Raw genomic sequence first — 17572 nt, forward strand, 5'->3', positions numbered from 1 at the left:
AAAAGCATTTTATTATTTATTGTGCACTTTGTGCCGAGAGATAAAAGAAGATATCAAAAATCGAAAACCGCAAAAAAGTTCAAAAGACTGCTGATTCCACGAATTCCTTCTACATATGATCACTTTAGCTCGGTTAACACCAAGGCCTATGTGGAACAGAGTAGTTTTACTCCCAGCGTGTTCAGTATGCAGTAAATGTATACAAAGCTTGCGCTGTCATGTATATGCAGCATACATTGATTTGTTTTGTGTGGGTTACACTCCAAATCCCCCATCTCTGCTTCTAATTCTGCTCATTGGAAATATGCTAATGAGATCTGTCACAATCGCTGATTCCCTTTGAACTTTTTATTTCGTCACGGGCTGACTGAAACGACAGAGGTAAAGAGCAGGAGGTTTTCTGCCGCAAGCCCACGGCCCCTCTTCCACCATCTGCCGGACCTCATTTGATTTGAATAATAAATGACAGACTTTCTTTTTTTCCTGTCTCTCTCTTTCGGCTACACAGAAGCGTTCCGGCTCCTCACGTTTTTTGTTTTTGTTTTTTTTTTTTTTCTTTCCTGCAGTTCAAGGGAAAAATGGCTACCAGCCATGACGGAGGATTGTTGTCTCCGCCTGGAAATTCCTGTCGTGGGTCTGCAGGCCACTCTAGCCCACAGACTATGAAGCCTGCTGCAGCACACACAGTTTACATTGTGGTTCAAAGATTAAATGCATCCATCAGAACCTCAGTGAAAAGAATTGGACTCTTCCTTTATTTTAAGAAACTGCTCATGAATTGAAAAGCTTCTGCATCCTGCTTTTCTTTCAGAACAAAAAGATATTGAAAATTGTTTTCATTCTGGCTTAATTCCTTAATGAAAAAAACTTCAGTCCTTACAATCAACACTGAAAAATACATTTTATCAGCAGGATATGCTCTCATGATTACATTCTTGCTGTTGATGGCTGCCAGATAAGAGTAGGAGCCCATTCAATCATTGGTACATGACATCTTATGGACTGGTCACCCAGTGCAGAGGATACAAAAGGCCAGTACCTGTGGCTATGGAGCTTATGGTAGAGGCTTTAACTTTTCTTGCACAGATAAAGTTCCTGGCTGTCAATTTACGGAGCTCCCAGCTGGAGATGTGCTGAAGCAAACCTAATTCAAACTTTTCAAATCTCAGAGACACACAGCAGTGCCCCAAATAGCAATAAAGCCACTGGCTTCTGCCCTCTGGTGTACTTCCCGTCGCCACACTTTATAACCCCGGTTCTCAGTATTGAGATTGGAACATGGGCTCACCAATGGATTCAAATCGAGTCAATAGGAGCCTCTTTCCCCTTCAGCAGTCAGCATGTGGAACTCAAATGGCAACGCAGCGCCATTAGCATTCACATAGTTTGTTAGAATTCAATCCATTGTAATTTCCACTTCATACGAGGCAGAGCCGCGATGTAAATCTTAACAGAATGTTAATCCCCTTTGTGTCAAAAACAAAACAAATGATTCTTCAACTTTACAGTGTACATTTTTACAACTGTAAAAAGCTATGGTATTTATTAAGAACCAATGTCCCGGACATTCTGTCAAAGTGAATACTGGAAGAGTACGTAAATCTGGTCCCCTGCTGCGTGCCTCCGCCAGCTTTTAGAATGATTGACCTCTGCAGGTTTTCCAGAAGCATGGAAACACAAAATGCCCTTGACACACTAGGTATGAGAGAAAAAAGGGAAAAGCAGCTGAAACCCGAGGGATCAGCCAGGGCAGTGAAGCAGGCTGTTCCATTTCCCCTTTGTTTCAAAACTACTGCCAAGCTCTGAGTAGGCTTGGACCCATGTGCCTGGTCAGGAACAATGAGAAGCAGCTAGAATTGATGAAACAATTATCAGCAAAACCTTGCAATTAACCACCTCTCCAAATTCTACTCTGCATGAGTTGCTGCAAGAATATCAGTTTGGGTTAAGCATACATGGGTGCTATAACAGAACAACAGACTCTAATAGGCCTGGAGGGTCTCTGGGACTCCTGGGATACAGAGGTGGGCCTCCCTTTCCCTTTTCCTGTTTCCCTTTTCCGATCAAAACTATTAGTAGTGATAATAGCATAGCGGGCATACCAGCTGCTGCCTCGGCGAAGAATTTTCAATATCATACCTAAAGTGAGATTACTAGTCCATTCCAGTCCTCCCTTCTGATGAGCAGGCAGTGCTAATGACTGGGAGTTCTGTAAAAACAATGCGCATTTTCACCTTTGATCAAGGCCAGATGCTTGAGAGGGAACGGAACTAACATGAAACAGCAGGCGTTGCAGCAGGTTGCAGCATTTGGTAATGTTTTGAATCATTCCTGATCCTGAAATGGGTTTTCAATGTAATGTGACATTGTGGTGCAGCACCTTTGGGTACCTATTAAGTGTAATTTCATGGTGAGTGGGGCTTGTTAGTTGTACTGGTAAATACATATCAGCTGAGCCTCCATTCTGGAAAACTATTCTGTCCCAAAAAAGAAGAATGCGTCCAGATACGTGATCAAAAGAACTATGTCATAATTTTTGCAATATAAAAAATGAAATAAAAGAGCACAGCTACAACTGTGACAGCTAGCCAATGAGAATACCACGATTAGCCTTAAAGTATAAAGTAAAATATTTATTGGCATGGCTCCACTCACATCTTGTTCTTCTTTTTTTTTTTTAAAGATCTATTTTGGGGCTTTTATGCCTATATTTTAGTCAGTGTATGACAGAGAAGCTGAAAGGACAGACGGACAAAGAAAGGGGAAGGAATGACCTGCAGCACGGGTCGGATTCAAACCAAGGATGCTGCAATTACACAGTGTGCACACCCAACCAACCCAACAAACCCACCAACTCTGCGCCTGTTATTCAGAAAACTAAATTAGGCAGCAGCTAAATGCAGTCAGCGTGAACACACACACACAAATTCTACTCAAACCTCACTAAAGCTAAGCTAATTAACAGACTAACAGTGACTCAGGACGAACTGAATTCAATTTGGTGAAATTTGGTTAAATTATAGAGTTAAATGTAATTAAGTGTTGACTTCCACATTACAATTAAATAAAAAAAATAAATATTAACAACAGATCATCTTTAAAATAACAAAAAATTTATTCTATTAATATGAGCAATAAACTGTAAATAATCATGTTTGCAAATATCTCCTGATTGTCAGCTTAGGCAAACACAAAACGAGCACATCACACTGTTGTAAATTTTTTGGCTTGATACCTTAAAGCATTAAATCTTTTTTCCCCAGGTGTTCCTCTTAATATCTGCAGAGAAGAAAGGATACTTTTGTTTAGCTTTTGTTTATATAAAATGTCCAAAATCCAAATTTGTGCCTCAAACAACACACTGAATATTGACCTATGGATTCTTATTTAGCCTATATTATACAGAAATTGATGCAACTTGCAAATACATATATTTAAGTAGGTATGTGCTAAGACCATGTCTGAGGAAAACCAATGCCTACAAAATGTTTTATTCATAACTGCTACTCTATCCCCTGGACAAAGCAGCTGCAGCAGTGGATACATTCACCAATAAACAAACATGGGGACATTATGTTTCATGCTGTGCAGTCACACAACTGTTCAGGTGATTTAGTTTTAACTATGATCTTGGGGCAAACCTTTAGTTTTGCTTTTTCCATCTTGCTTTTACTATTTCCAATGAATTTGAATGTGTCTTTTGCACTACCAGGTCTGTGCTCTTTGTGTACAAATACAAATGAAATTGAGAGACTTGTGGTGCATTGGCGCACATTTGTCTGACAGTCCAGAATTATAGTAGGCAGACTGGATCCGGGCCGTGAGCAGGAGGAAAGAGAGGGAGAGTGAGAGGGCCCCCGGCAAGCTGCCCTGGCTTTGTTTACAACAAAAAGCCATTGTTTGATGTGGCTGCGCAGCCGGCTCCAAAGCTCCCACTCCCACAGGATGTGCTCTGGGTAAAATGCCAGACAGAGGCCACTGCTGGATGACTTCGACCTCGCCATGCTGGGACTCAGAGCAAAGTCCTCCTGTGGCCTCTAGAGACTTAAAGAAGTGTATGAGACTACAGCAGTTTGATGCGTTTTTGTATTGCATCCCTCTGTCTCCCAGTGGACTTCAGGTATATTTGATTTCACAGAAAAAAGTTAGGGCAACGATTTCAGTTGTGTGTGAAGTATCGAAATCTTTTACTTCTGAAAGTGGAAATATGACAATTTTAAAACACTTACAAGTAAAAGCCCTGCAGCCACAACCTTTCTGAAGTAAGTAAGTAAGTATGTAGGTATTATCGACAAAAAGTACTAAAAATATAGAAGTAAAATTCCATTATATAGACAAAATTATGATATTGGATCGCATTAATGTGTAAACACTGGAATATTATAGGCAACATTCAGGAGGATTAATGTTCTTCAAAACAATACATTGAGCTCTGTAGGCTCAATTTTATTAAAAGGTAATCTGAGTTATGACTAGTAATTATGATATTAATGGAGTGGAGAAAAAAACTACAATATTCTTTTCTGAAATATTAGGCTAAAGTATAAATTAGCATAAAATTAAATATGTAAAAGCAGTCAGCTGTACGGTTACATTTATTGTATGGTAGATTTCTTGAAAATAACTTGTGGGAAAAAACTTGTTAATTTGAATAAATTATAATGACAATTTGGGCAGCACAGCAGCATAGTGGTTAGTGCTGTTTCCCCACAGCAAGAAGGTTGTGGGTTCCCTGTCCAGGCCTGTGGTCTCTCTGTGCAAAGTTTGCATGTTCTCCCCGTGCCTGCATGGGTTTCCTCCCACCATCCAAAGACATCATATTTGGGTTAATTGGTGAATCTAAATTGCCTGTAGGTCTGAGTGAGTGTTTGTTGGTCTCTGTGTGTCTCTGTGTGTTGGCCCTGTGATGGACTGGCGACCTGTCCAGGGTGTACCCCACCCTCGTCCAATGTGAGCTGGGATTGACTCCAGCAGCCCCCGCAGCCCGGAAGTGGATAAGCGGTAGAAGATGAATGAAATAATGTGTGTTTAAATACGAAAATAAAGCTATTATCCATACCAAATATTTTCACAGTCCACACTCCCCAGAAACACAAAGTAGTCATTCATTCATTTTCAATTGCTTTCCCCGTCAGTGTCGCCGGGGGGTTGCTGGAGCCGATCCCAGCTAATGGTCCTGGCAAGGGTGAGGTCCAGAATGGACAGGTGGTCAGTCTATCATAGGGCCGACATATAGAGACTTACAGAGGCAAACAACATTCATACTGAGATTCAAGCCTATATTCAATGAAGAGTCACCAGTTAACCTAAACATGCATGTCTTGGAACTGTGGGAGGAAGCCAGAGTAACTAAAACAACTAGAGGATTTCTTTTTCAGTGACGCGCTGCCTGATGCTTCTTTTCTCTGCTAAATCACCAGCACAACTAAGCAACATACTGCCAGGTTACAGACTACTGCAAATCCAGAGAGCCCTTAGTGCATTTACGATACAGCTGTTCAATCGAACAAATGTAGGCCATGTAAAGGAAGTGCAGTCAAAGGAAACTGCAACCAAACCTAAAGCTTTATTAATCTTTTATCACATACAGTGTCTTTAAAGGAGTGTCTGGGTGAATGTCAGGGTGGAAATGACCTAAAGAGTCAGGGTTATTATGTAGACAACATACTATGTTATTTTTGAATCCGTATTGCTGAAGTAGCAGGTAAATAAAAAGTAAAGATAAGGCTGAACAACCAGTCTGCACAGATGTAAAATCTGAAGCTAATGCTCCTTAAATGTCTCCCAGCTCTGCTTTGTTGATGTATATTTTGGTAGGAAATCCTTTAAGACTCTTGCTAAATGTCTTTGTGTTTGGGTAAATTCTTTAACAGTAAAGCGAGCACAGGGCTTTGGCTGCATAAATTTGAGAGGAACGGCAGGAAAGGAGAGTTTCCTCACATGCCAGTCAAGATCTGGTGTGGCACTGAAGCCACAAAGGTAGACTGTAACAGTAGCCGCTATATGGTGATAATCTCTGCCTGAAGCAAGACTGGGCAAGCAAAGAAACATGTGCTGGTGAGCCAAGCTCAAATCCCCCATGACCTTGCCCTTTTGCTGCAGCCAGGATGAGATGAAAGGAAGTGTTGATGTCTCTACTGCCCCCCAGAGGTGCCGACTTCATAGGCAGGAAGGAGAAGCATCTTCAAGGCTAATCTTCAAATAGATCACTAATAGCCCGTGTGCTGCACTAACTGTTAGACTAACTGCACTTTGAGACCAGGGTTATTAAACCCAGACTACAGTTTAACAGTTTAACGTTTAACATTTGGGAGAGTAGTGATTTACTGCTCTTGGACAAACAACCGATCTAGACAAGAGGTTCAACATACTGCAAGTCCCCTGCTGTTTCATACCGGATCCATTCTTTCAATTTTTCATGTCTGTGGAAGTACAAAAGCCCTGAAAAAAGGCTACCTGTAAAGTCCTTAAGGAATCCTAAGAAACAGTGCTGAGTGAACTGTTATGGAATGAAATATGTCCCTGGTCCTTTCTCTTAAGATTTGATGTTTCTGTGAGGATTGGACAAATGCAGCACAAGGGATGAGAGAGGAAATAAAAAAATATATACATTATATATATATATATATATATATATATATATATATATATATATATATATCACTGTCCCAAAGATTGTATAATTACTGTCCATTTCTTTCTTTCTTTCCTTCCTTCACACAAGTTGGTTGGGATAGTTTATAGCCAGCTGTTTCATCTTCCAGCAGTCATGGCTGGAATTAATAGACCCTTAAACACAGGCAGCTGTGCATTTTCTATACTCTGGCTTGTGGCATCAGAAATGACATTTGTTATTTTGATATGATGAAACATCTCTCTCCCGAGTGGTGTGGCTACGACTGTTTCATCTCCCCGAGAGCAAGGCAGCCGACAAACAGCCCTGTATGCAAACTCAATCAAATGATCTTATTATTCCGAGGTGGCTTTGATAAAAGCTGGTGATTTTGAGCAATTATTTCAAGAAACATACTGTATATGAAACCACATTATTTGCTTTTTTTGTGAGTGCATAAAAAAAAGATGGAAAAAAAATGTAAGTGATGTGCCAAGGCAGTATACAAACACAAACGCTTCTATTCATTGTCAACTGTCATATGCAAATGATTGATTAGGATCCTTCCTCTTCCAGTGATATGCAGCAGAATTCTTAATACTGCTTCCTGCACCATGATGAGTCAGGGTAAATCTATATAGTGAATATAAATAAGATTGTGCCTGCAGAGCTCTGTTGTGTCTATCTGCACCTTCTCTCTCAGTAGCAGCAGACTTTCCACACTGCAGGAACAGAAATCTGGTAGCCTGAACTGTCAGTGACCTAAGCAGCGTATACCTCTTGCTGGATATCCTCAGCATGTGTGTACGTGTCGGGCTTGTAATGCACACCAGGAGCTTGTTCTGCCCCATGCAGCCGGGGCAGCTGGTCCAGGACTTGTCCTGAATACATATGCCATCGCCAGCTTTTTGCTTGGTGATCGATACACTGTTAGCAGCTGTGCAAGAAAACTGCCATCTTATATAACCAACTGAGGTATAGTCAGAAGCGCCCACAGAACCACCACCTGCCTACTGCAATGCTCCACTTTCATATTTAATCCTAGTCATGTTTGGTTGACGAATTGCTTATCACAGCAAGAGAGTGTGGGCACTTCATTAGTTACATCTGTTTAACACGAACACACAAAATCGGTCAACTTTCTACTGTCCTGTGGAAAACTGTCAGTCAGGTGTGTGAGCTAACTTTCCAAGCCAATGCAATTAATCATCTGTGTTTTTCAATAAAAACAGAAATCAATATTTGCTGTGCCTACCTTTTGCCCTTTGAATTACACCAGTTGTATTCAGTACACTTGAGCACAGTTTTTCAGGGTACTTGGCAGGTAGTTGAGGATCTTGCCACAGTCCTTCAGTGGATTCAGACTGCCTCTGTGTCTCTTTCTTCCCAGAATGACTCTATGATATTGAGATCAGAGCTTTGTGGGGGCCAGACCATCTGTTGCAGGATCCTTATTCTTCTTGACACCATTTTTTATGACTCAGGCTGAATGTTTGGGGTCATTGTCAAGCTGCAGAATAGATTTGGGACCTTTCAAACTCCTCCTTGATGGTGTAATGTGCAAAATGTAAGAATCTAAACATATAAAGTGCCTTAAGCATTTGCACAGCGCTATATGTACATGTTCTCTTTTATACTTCTTCCATATTCAAAAAGTTCAGCAGTATACGTTATGATGATAAATGATTTACTTTCTTTAACTCTCAGCACACAGGTCAATTTTTCTACTGACAAACATTTCCTGAAACTATTGCTCTTTCCCTGGAAGGTCAGTTTATGTGAAACAATTTATATAAATGTCTTTGTAAATCCACTGACAGAAGCGTGTTATAGGTAACCGCCATAGGTCACAGGTTTGTAAATGAGTTGATGCGCAACAAAAATGTACTTCAGCTACATACAAGTCAATGCAGCCATGCAAATATATCACCATTTACCTAAACCATTATAGTGGTTTCATAATTTATTCTGCTGTATGTACTGTAAAATATATTGTGTAATGTATTTAATGCTGTTTTTCATTTATATGATCTTAATGTACACTGAAATTTTTTTTTTGTGTTATTTACATGGCACTTAGAAACTGTCAGTAAATTATACAAGGGCGATCATCAAGTGCACTTAACTTGCAGATATAAGTTTCTGAAAAATCTCTGGCTGAAAAAGCCAATGGGTTTTCAAGGTAATTTGTAAATACTTTTTCAAGCTTTTATTTATGGACTATCTACAAGTTGAAACGTCATTGAAACAATGACGTTTAAAAAAATGAAGCAACTGTTTAATTTACCAACACCTTTATTTTTCATAAGAGACAAAACATCTGTTCACAGCTATATTCATATCACTGGAACAGATATAACATCAGATTGTCCTTTCAACTTTTATATATGTTACATTTTATGCGACGCAATGCATAAGTTCACAATTCAAAATATATTCTGCTTCATTTGAATTTGGAATAGTGTGCATGTTCTGTGATGAATACCTGAATCGCCAGAAGGCTTTGCTTGTGATACAGCTCGCTGTAGTTGCTGCTTGAGAGGGCACTGTGTCAACTGTAGAAAGTTCTTGCTTTGGGCCTAAGGACAAAAAGGACAAAATGATACATTAAAACTAAGAATCATGTAACCAAAATAAACTGTCAAACCAATTTTTGATAGCACACTGTCAAAATATTGCTGAATTTTTTCTCATCTAAAAAAATTACACAAATTTCATACAGACTCTGAACTGTTTCCACATATGTTATATCTGTTTCTGGTCTGTAGTCTCTGGTCTCTGGGGGGGTCCGGTCTAGTCTCTAGTTCAGTTCCTGGAGGGGGCCTGGTCTCCAGTTTCTGAAAGGGTCCAGTCTGATCTGATCTGGTCCAGTTCCTGGAGGGGTCCTGGTCTAGTCTCTAGTTCAGTTCCTGGAGGGGGTCCGGTTTAGTCTCTGGTCTCCAGTCTTGTCTCTAGTTCAGTTCCTGGAGGGGGCCTGGTCTAGTCTCTGGTCTCCGGTCTAGTCTCTAGTTCAGTTCCTGGAGGGGGCCTGGTCTAGTCTCTGGTCTAGTGTCCAGTTCAGTTCCTGGAGGGGGTCCGGTTTAGTCTCTGGTCTCCAGTCTTGTCTCTAGTTCAGTTCCTGGAGGGGGCCTGGTTTAGTCTCTGGTCTCCGGTCTAGTCTCCAGTTCAGTTCCTGGAGGGGGTCCGGTTTAGTCTCTGGTCTCCAGTCTTGTCTCTAGTTCAGTTCCTGGAGGGGGTCCGGTTTAGTCTCTGGTCTCCAGTCTTGTCTCTAGTTCAGTTCCTGGAGGGGGTCCGGTTTAGTCTCTACGGGGGTCTGGTCTCTGGTCTAGTCTCTTAGTCTGCTTGTTGGCAGACTTGACAAGATAATCGGGAATTGAACCGCAGCCTTCTTATTGCGGGGCAATAAGATAATAACACTGACCACTCCGCCATCGTGCTGGTGGATGAACCACCAGGGGGATATAAATTTACAAATCATGCAAATGTACTTCGCGTAGCTACATTTGACATTAAATCCCTCTCTGTCAGCAGACTGTGGCAGTGAGTCCGGGCTTGACGCTAACTTTTTTTTTTTTTGTCTGACCCTGTGTTGTAGACTCTGAATCTTGCTAGCATAACGATAGCTTTGTGTCTTATAGATGAACCTGACTCAAGTTTCTGTTGCCGCAGCATCATGTAGGACGTGGAAGAAGCGGACTCCCTTGGCGGAAAAACGCTGAATGACTCACCTTGAGGATGATTTATCCGCTCCTGCCTCCATAACACCTGACCGCCGTCGTCATCTTCTCGGGTTTTGGCGGACTACGAAGCGCATGCGTCCTGAATTCGCGTTACAAAGCGCATGCGCGGATTCAAAACACCCAACTGCCCAACTGCGAAAAACCTTTAAATATTATGTGAAGAGATATAGTAAAACTTACTCTTCCCACACAGTTTATTTATTCCATGAATAATATGTATAGTTTTACTTTAATAATTCCAGTTCTCACTCATACTTACATTTAGAAATTAAATATTGTGACAGTGAACCTAATAAATATTACTACAAAACTTTTTTTTTTCAGTGTAGCAATGAAAAAAGTCATCTAACACTTCATGGCAATGCTCACAACATCAGCTCAATTACAATGCATCATTAGCTAAACCAAAAAATAAGAAAATACTGTCAAAGATAAATCCATCTTACTATTTTCCATCATTTTTTGATTACTTAATTCTAGCTCGCCAGCAAAAAATATAATACAGGTGTCACAGAACAACAGCAGAAGGCTCCTTTTTAATATCTTTATTATCGTGAAGGGGAACATTTGACAGCCCCACTGCTTTTGAAATTATGATTAGGATAATTAAACAGGACCAGCAGATATCTTTAAACATAGTACTGGAATCTCAATCAGGCCCATATCCAGGATCTCACCTCTTTGCAAAACCAAATAAATCAGGAAGTTTGGGAGAAAAACACTTTCATATGAAAAGCTAGGCACCACTTTGCTGTCAGCGTGAAATAACATCAGGCATGTGAGAAAAACAAAAGACCTGACAATATGCAAATTCCAGTGGCACTACTTCCTTATCAAAGCCTCTGATTATGTGGGCTAAACCCTGTCTAATTGCAAACGCAGCTTGTTAGTAAATGAAAGAATGGTTTACTATGTGATGTCTAACTCCACACCTTTGAAAAAGCATTGCATGTGCTATAGGGGGTAATGGCTTCCACCTTTAAGTGGTGTCAAAAATTCTAAGGCCTCCAGGAGTCAAAAGGATGCAAGAGCCATCAGTCAGGTAGCAGCACATCACCGTGTTGACTCCCACTGGTCTTAAAAAGTCAGCCAAGACTGCCACTTGCCACTGGTAGATAGGTAGACAGGAATGAAGATAGATGGCTGGACCAAAGGAACTAAATCATCCTTTGTTTCTGTTGCTCTAGGCTTGTTATTCATCTGTTGTACTGTGGACATTTTTTCAGCTTTATATGTGATAGAATTCAGCTCAGTATACATTCCTGACATGAATGTCAGAAAAAAGGTATTGCCAGAAAGATAATAAAGAATTTAACAGTAAGTTTGGGGGAAAAGAATTGATGATAAAAATACGTTAGAGAAAATAAATAAATAGATAAAATATGTGTGTGTGGGTAAACACGTTTCGGTGTGGGAATGTGTTCAGTATCTCTAATAGGGTATGTCAAGATAATTGTAGCTATGATGTTTTAATTATGTGTCCCTCAGTATGTGATATAGACTCACAAGTTGTGCAGCTGCATGCCTCCTAATTGAATCTCCCACTGGCAACTCCCTCTGTGAAGTTTGAGACTAACAAAACAATTTCTTTAAGTATATCACAGACTCTTTCTTCTGCAGGAATCCAGCACTTCCTGTGTCACCCTTTCTCTCCGCGGTTAGACTGTGGTTTCTGTTTGGTCAGGATCTGTTTCTGCTTTCTATCTTTGATGGAAAAAAGACATTCTGGCAATTTCTATCCATGGTCCGTAGCAAAATAGCAATTAAATTTGTTTTGAGTTTTGGTTTGACTCACCCAGTGTTCCAGATAGACATTGTTTGCTAATTCAATCACTTGACTCTTGCTGATTAGTGGTTAGAAAGCAGCAGCCATTTGAGGTCAAACGGTATTTGATCAGGAAATCTCAGGATCTGCAGACACGGGGGGGCGGGGGCTCCATTTGATGTCCAGTTCTAATATTTACGATGGACAGTCTGGTTTTAGTTTGTTATTTCATTAATGAATTAATTTTTTTTTTTTTTATGAAAGTTGAAATTGAAATTAAATTCCTGTTCAGCATCGAAGCGATCAAAATGGCCTATGCACTCGGCACACTCTGGAAGGTTTTAGTGTTTTTATGACATTTTCTATTTATTTTTTGGTAATTAGGTCATTAATGGAGATGAAATAATTTTGATTGTTGATTCTGTTCATAATTCAGATTTTTATGCTTAAATTGCTCTTTTTTTTCTTTTACACGGTTAATTTTAAAGCCAAATTATTTAAGGTTCTATACCTCCCCCTTTTCCTTAGGGTCATTTTTGCAGTCTTTGTTATAAACTACTTCCTTTTTCAATCATTTGGAAGCAGAATTTTTCTCAGTACAACCTGCTCTCCCAGCTGATTTATGATAAGAATGTAATTTATTTCTAATTTATTTTTGGAATGCCCTTAATTAATTTGTTTGGTTTAAACTGCACAAATGGGATTGTGTTAATTAGATCAGAAATTTCAGGTGAAGTAACTAGATTCGTAAATCTAACTTCACCATCAGGATTTCATTTATATTGATTATTTCATACAAATTTACTGGACTCAGATTCTGTTATAACCCCATGTACGGTTAGTTTTATGTAGGCACTTATCTGGCAGTGGATCCATTAATGAGGAAGGAGTCGATTGTCAGTGACATAGAGTAAACAGTCTATGGTTGCAGTCGACTACAGTTCGGCATGAACGAATGATAGAGCACCACGAGAGTGTAAGAAATTTTATAAAAGTGAACAGAGAATACACTTAGTCCCCAACAGGAAGGGAATCCCCAAGGGAGTGATTTATATGCTTTAAATTGCTTCGAATTAGAGGAGTCCTTCCCCAGAGCCAAGACACTGGTGGTGGTGGTGATGAACGTGAGGATGAGAACGTCTTGATGAGAGGAAAACTCCGGATTGGATTGTTCGATTGGAGACAGTGTGGTGTCCATGCTTGGGTCGGGGGTGGGCTGTGCAGCAACACAGCTGAATCACAGCAGAGAGAGCCAGTTTAAAAGTTCGACAGCTTACGAGTGATTGGCTGAAGGCAAACATGTCACACTGTGATCGGATGAAAACAGGTGGAGCTCATAGATAGCGAGAAACAGCGCTTGCGACTCAGAAGGCCTGCATGAGGGGATAGTCCTCATCACTGAACTTTCACTAAGCTTCATTAATCACAAAAGCTTAACGAAATGTGAACCTCCCAAATGATTCCCGGTTCGTTCTGCTACTGAGCGTACACATACATAAGAAGCAGCACAGATCCACTAAGCCTTTCCTTTTTGTTCACAATGTTGATTTTGTTCATGGCAAGTGTTTTGGGGTTAAGTGAAAAAAGGGCTGTCCAATCCATCTTTGAGAAAACAATTTGGTGAAGACCTTTATGTTTTTCAACATGCCAATGCCCTTGTGCTCGAAGCCAGCCCTTTAAAAAGAAACCCAATCCAGTATCTTCGGGATGAACTGAAAGCCAGACTACAAGACAGCCGCTATTGTCCAACATCTCTCACCAATGCTCTTGAGGCTGAATAGGAGAAAAATCCCTGCAGCCAGGCTCAAACACAAAAATGGAAGGACGGAAGTACAACTATACAGGTGCTCTAATTTTGAAGTTGGACGAGGTAAGGCTAATTTTAAAAAGATTCTATGTGCTGCTGGGTATATAAATCCCTAACTGGTCATATTGTCTAAAACACGTTTGACCCATTTTGAGTGCAGCAGCATATTTTATGGAAAAAAGCCGGCTTCACAGTATAACGAAAACACCAGATGTGGTGTAAAAAACAAGTGATCTCATCTAAACAACCAGCTCTGCATTGTTCAAGAGATTTTTGCAGGGGATATGTGAAGCGTGAAGAAGGCCACATGTAGTGAAATGAGAGACCTGTGATGAAAATCCCGGAAAATACAACTCATTCTTTCACAAATAATTGATAGACTCCAATAATTTTGGTAGTGGAGGTAGATTGTAGTAGCAAACATGCTGCTGTGAGTGTAGAGGTTCTCACAGCATACAAAGGGAAAGTTGTTAGTGTTCATTGGCCCGGCAGCTCTGCAGAGGCCTGCGGATAAGCCGTAAGCCAGAGCACAGCAGATAGCCAGGGGTGAGTTGAAAGCTCAGACAATAGGTTAGTTAGGCTCTGAGGCAAGCATCCTGCTGTAGCGGCAGACAACACCAAAAAAATGTGTCACGCAGCAGTATGCTAGTGTCACAAACAACAGGACCCTTATTCACACTCACAGGGAATAAGGGTCAGCTTCATGGAAAGAATGAGTAACTACAGAGTGAAGCACTTGAGAGGCGTTAAAACAGAATGACCAACAACTAAATAGGTTAGCAAGAGGTGTGATTGCTGCTGGAGTGTGGAGCGAACAGATCGAGATTTCTTTCTGTCCCTTCCTTCTCTATGAAGTGAAGGGGCTGGCCGGATAATGTAATTGATTCCAGGAGTGTTGAATGATGCAAGGAGGACTAAAATGTACCCCAAGAAACCTGACAGTACACGCCGGAGAAATAAAAGAAAAAAGGAAAACAAAATAAATGCAAGTTGACAGGCAAAGTGGGGGACAGTTAGGCTTAGTGTTATTACCATGACAAAAAGAAAAGAGCGCAGTGTTTGCTCCCTGCGTGGAGGGTGAAGAGGTTTAAGGACAGAGCAGCAGGAGATGAGGAAGTGGCACACTGAGCTGTGTGTGTGTGAGTGTGAAGCGCCGTGTGCTTGTTTCAGCCTGCGGGTGTGCACGTGCGAATGTGTGTGCTCCCAGTCACTTTCCATTTCCCTCTGTCAAGTGTGTGTATGTTATCAGACCTCTTGCAATGCCTCACACTTTGTCTGCCCTGATATTCATACTTCCTAACTAGAACATGAACTAGTCAGGCTTGCAGAGGAATTTCTCCCCTTCTCATGACTGAAATCCTTAAGTATGTTTGTTGTATGCTCACAAAAGGCCTGAAGCGGCGTTACAGATTGAATTAGATGCAATAGAGACAAATATCAAAGACTGATAACTCCTGAGGGGCCCTTCAGGCACGCAGGAGACTGATTACTCCTGTGCAGGGCAAAAAGTGACATCATCTTTTGCTGGAAGCTGTTAGGTGAAGGACTAGCAGAGAGCATACTTCATAGACCATCTTCACATGCCTCACACACAACTCGGAGCATTAGCAAGGCGACCGGTTTGTGTGTCATTACGCAGTTGGCTGTGCTGCTTTTACATGAGCAGACCACATCAAACAGTAGAGGACAGGGTTAATCTCTGCCTATGGTAATGCCCAGAGGTTTGTGCAGAGATGCAACTCTGCAAGCAATCCTCTCTGCCACATCTAATGACATAGCTAGCTCAAGCCGTCTTTTACATTCTCGCCATTCAATATCAAACAGCACCTAATTCATTACGAAACGACAAAGAAATAATTGGATCAATCTGCATTGGAGAGTACTGAGGAGTTTCAATCCCAAATTAGATTTCCACACAGCATAAATCATGATCTGTTGTGTACGACTGCAGGGTTAAGGTTACAGCATTCAGCCTTTGTTGTATTGTACAAGGTTTGGAGGCTTTGAAGTTTGTAAAAAAAAAACAGGTTCAATATAATTCTCCATTGAGATTAGAGGTGGAAAATGAGAAAAGTAAAAGCTTAATGAAAAAGACTGTCTAATAATCAGCCTACATGTGATGACACAGTTGTCAATAAGTAAAGTAATAAACATACATTTGCTGGCCACTGCTGTTATAAACGCACACTACACAACGCTGAAGCAATCACTACTCAGTAAACAGCTTATCAATTCATTCATTGTAATCTTTTTTTTTTTTTCTCAGGAAAATTGTGAATGTGGTGAAGAAAATGGAAAATGTTATGGTTGGCTTCACCGAAAAAAGGAAAGATTTTAATCTGAGCAATTTATAAAAGGGTCAAATGTGTCAACTAATCTTATTAACTTTTTAGGGTAAGGTAATATATAATAATAATATAACTATCTAATTATTTTTTTTTATTTTGTTTCAATTTATGAATATTTAATTTTACTTGGTTTTTTTTCCCAATTTACAACATTTTTCCATTTAAGAGCTCCACAGAATCTCTCCATTTCTTACAAATTCAAAAATCGATGAATGAATAAATTAATAACAGCAGAGGTTGGCTACTTCCTCAGGTTATCTACAGTGTTAACTAACGTGGTGAATTCATGAGCTGTCTGATTGGGCTTTGCAACTCATCATCAAAATATTATCATGTTTACAAAATGAAAATACTGTGCTTATTACCAGCTTGAAACAAACAAACATGCAATTAATTTTTATCAATTGACAAATATAATTATCTGCTTAAGCATAACGTCTTGTATCCCAACAGATTTGTGTTATTTTTCTCCTCCTTTTTTGGCCAATATTTTCAACATGTTTGGATTTGCTTGCGAGGGGAATTAGCAGAAGCAGCAGAACCCACCACACCTTAGTGCCCCAGACAGGTGGGTTATGTTTTTTTAAACTCTTGTTTTTGAGCACCATACAGTGTGACAAAATCCACAGCAAGTGATTTGCAGAAAGTAAGTCAAAGCAGCGGCAGGAAAGCTGCAAATATTTGGCAGCACTGCCCAGTTTTTCTTTTTGAGATTGACTGTTGTATACAACAAACTGAACTCCTATAGGGCTGTTTCTGCCCTGATTATACAATAAACACCACAAGGTACCAGACATATATTATAGAAATGATGTTATTGTGAAAAAGACAGGAGGTGACAACATGCAGCGATATAGATTTTTTAGATAGCGCTCTATACTCAGAGCATTCAAAGAGACTGCCAGAGTTATCTTAACAAGAAACCTGACACTAATGCAAGTCAATTGGACAATGTTGTTATTGTGTTATAGGCCACTACTGATCATGTTTCAGCTGCTGTTGGCTCCCGTTCGCGCCTCGACTTGCTAAATGATGGTACAGGGTGTTGTGCACATTGCAGCTGAGAAGCCCAACACAGTTTATACCACTGTTATATCTCTAATTGCCCAAATGTTTGTCCAAATACAGGATGATGGTAACAAACTGGAGGGTGTAAAGCGTCAAATGTGTTGCATCATCATCAGTATGACATGCAACGCAGCAGTGGCATGGTGTGGTGGGAATTATACAGCAGAGAGACATTTAAGAACGGGGATTATGGCAGAGAGTGTCAAAAGATATTTTAGTCACAATTACTGC

Source organism: Echeneis naucrates, chromosome 17 (assembly GCF_900963305.1).
Source record: "Echeneis naucrates chromosome 17, fEcheNa1.1, whole genome shotgun sequence".
Classification (NCBI taxonomy): Eukaryota; Metazoa; Chordata; class Actinopteri; order Carangiformes; family Echeneidae; genus Echeneis; species Echeneis naucrates.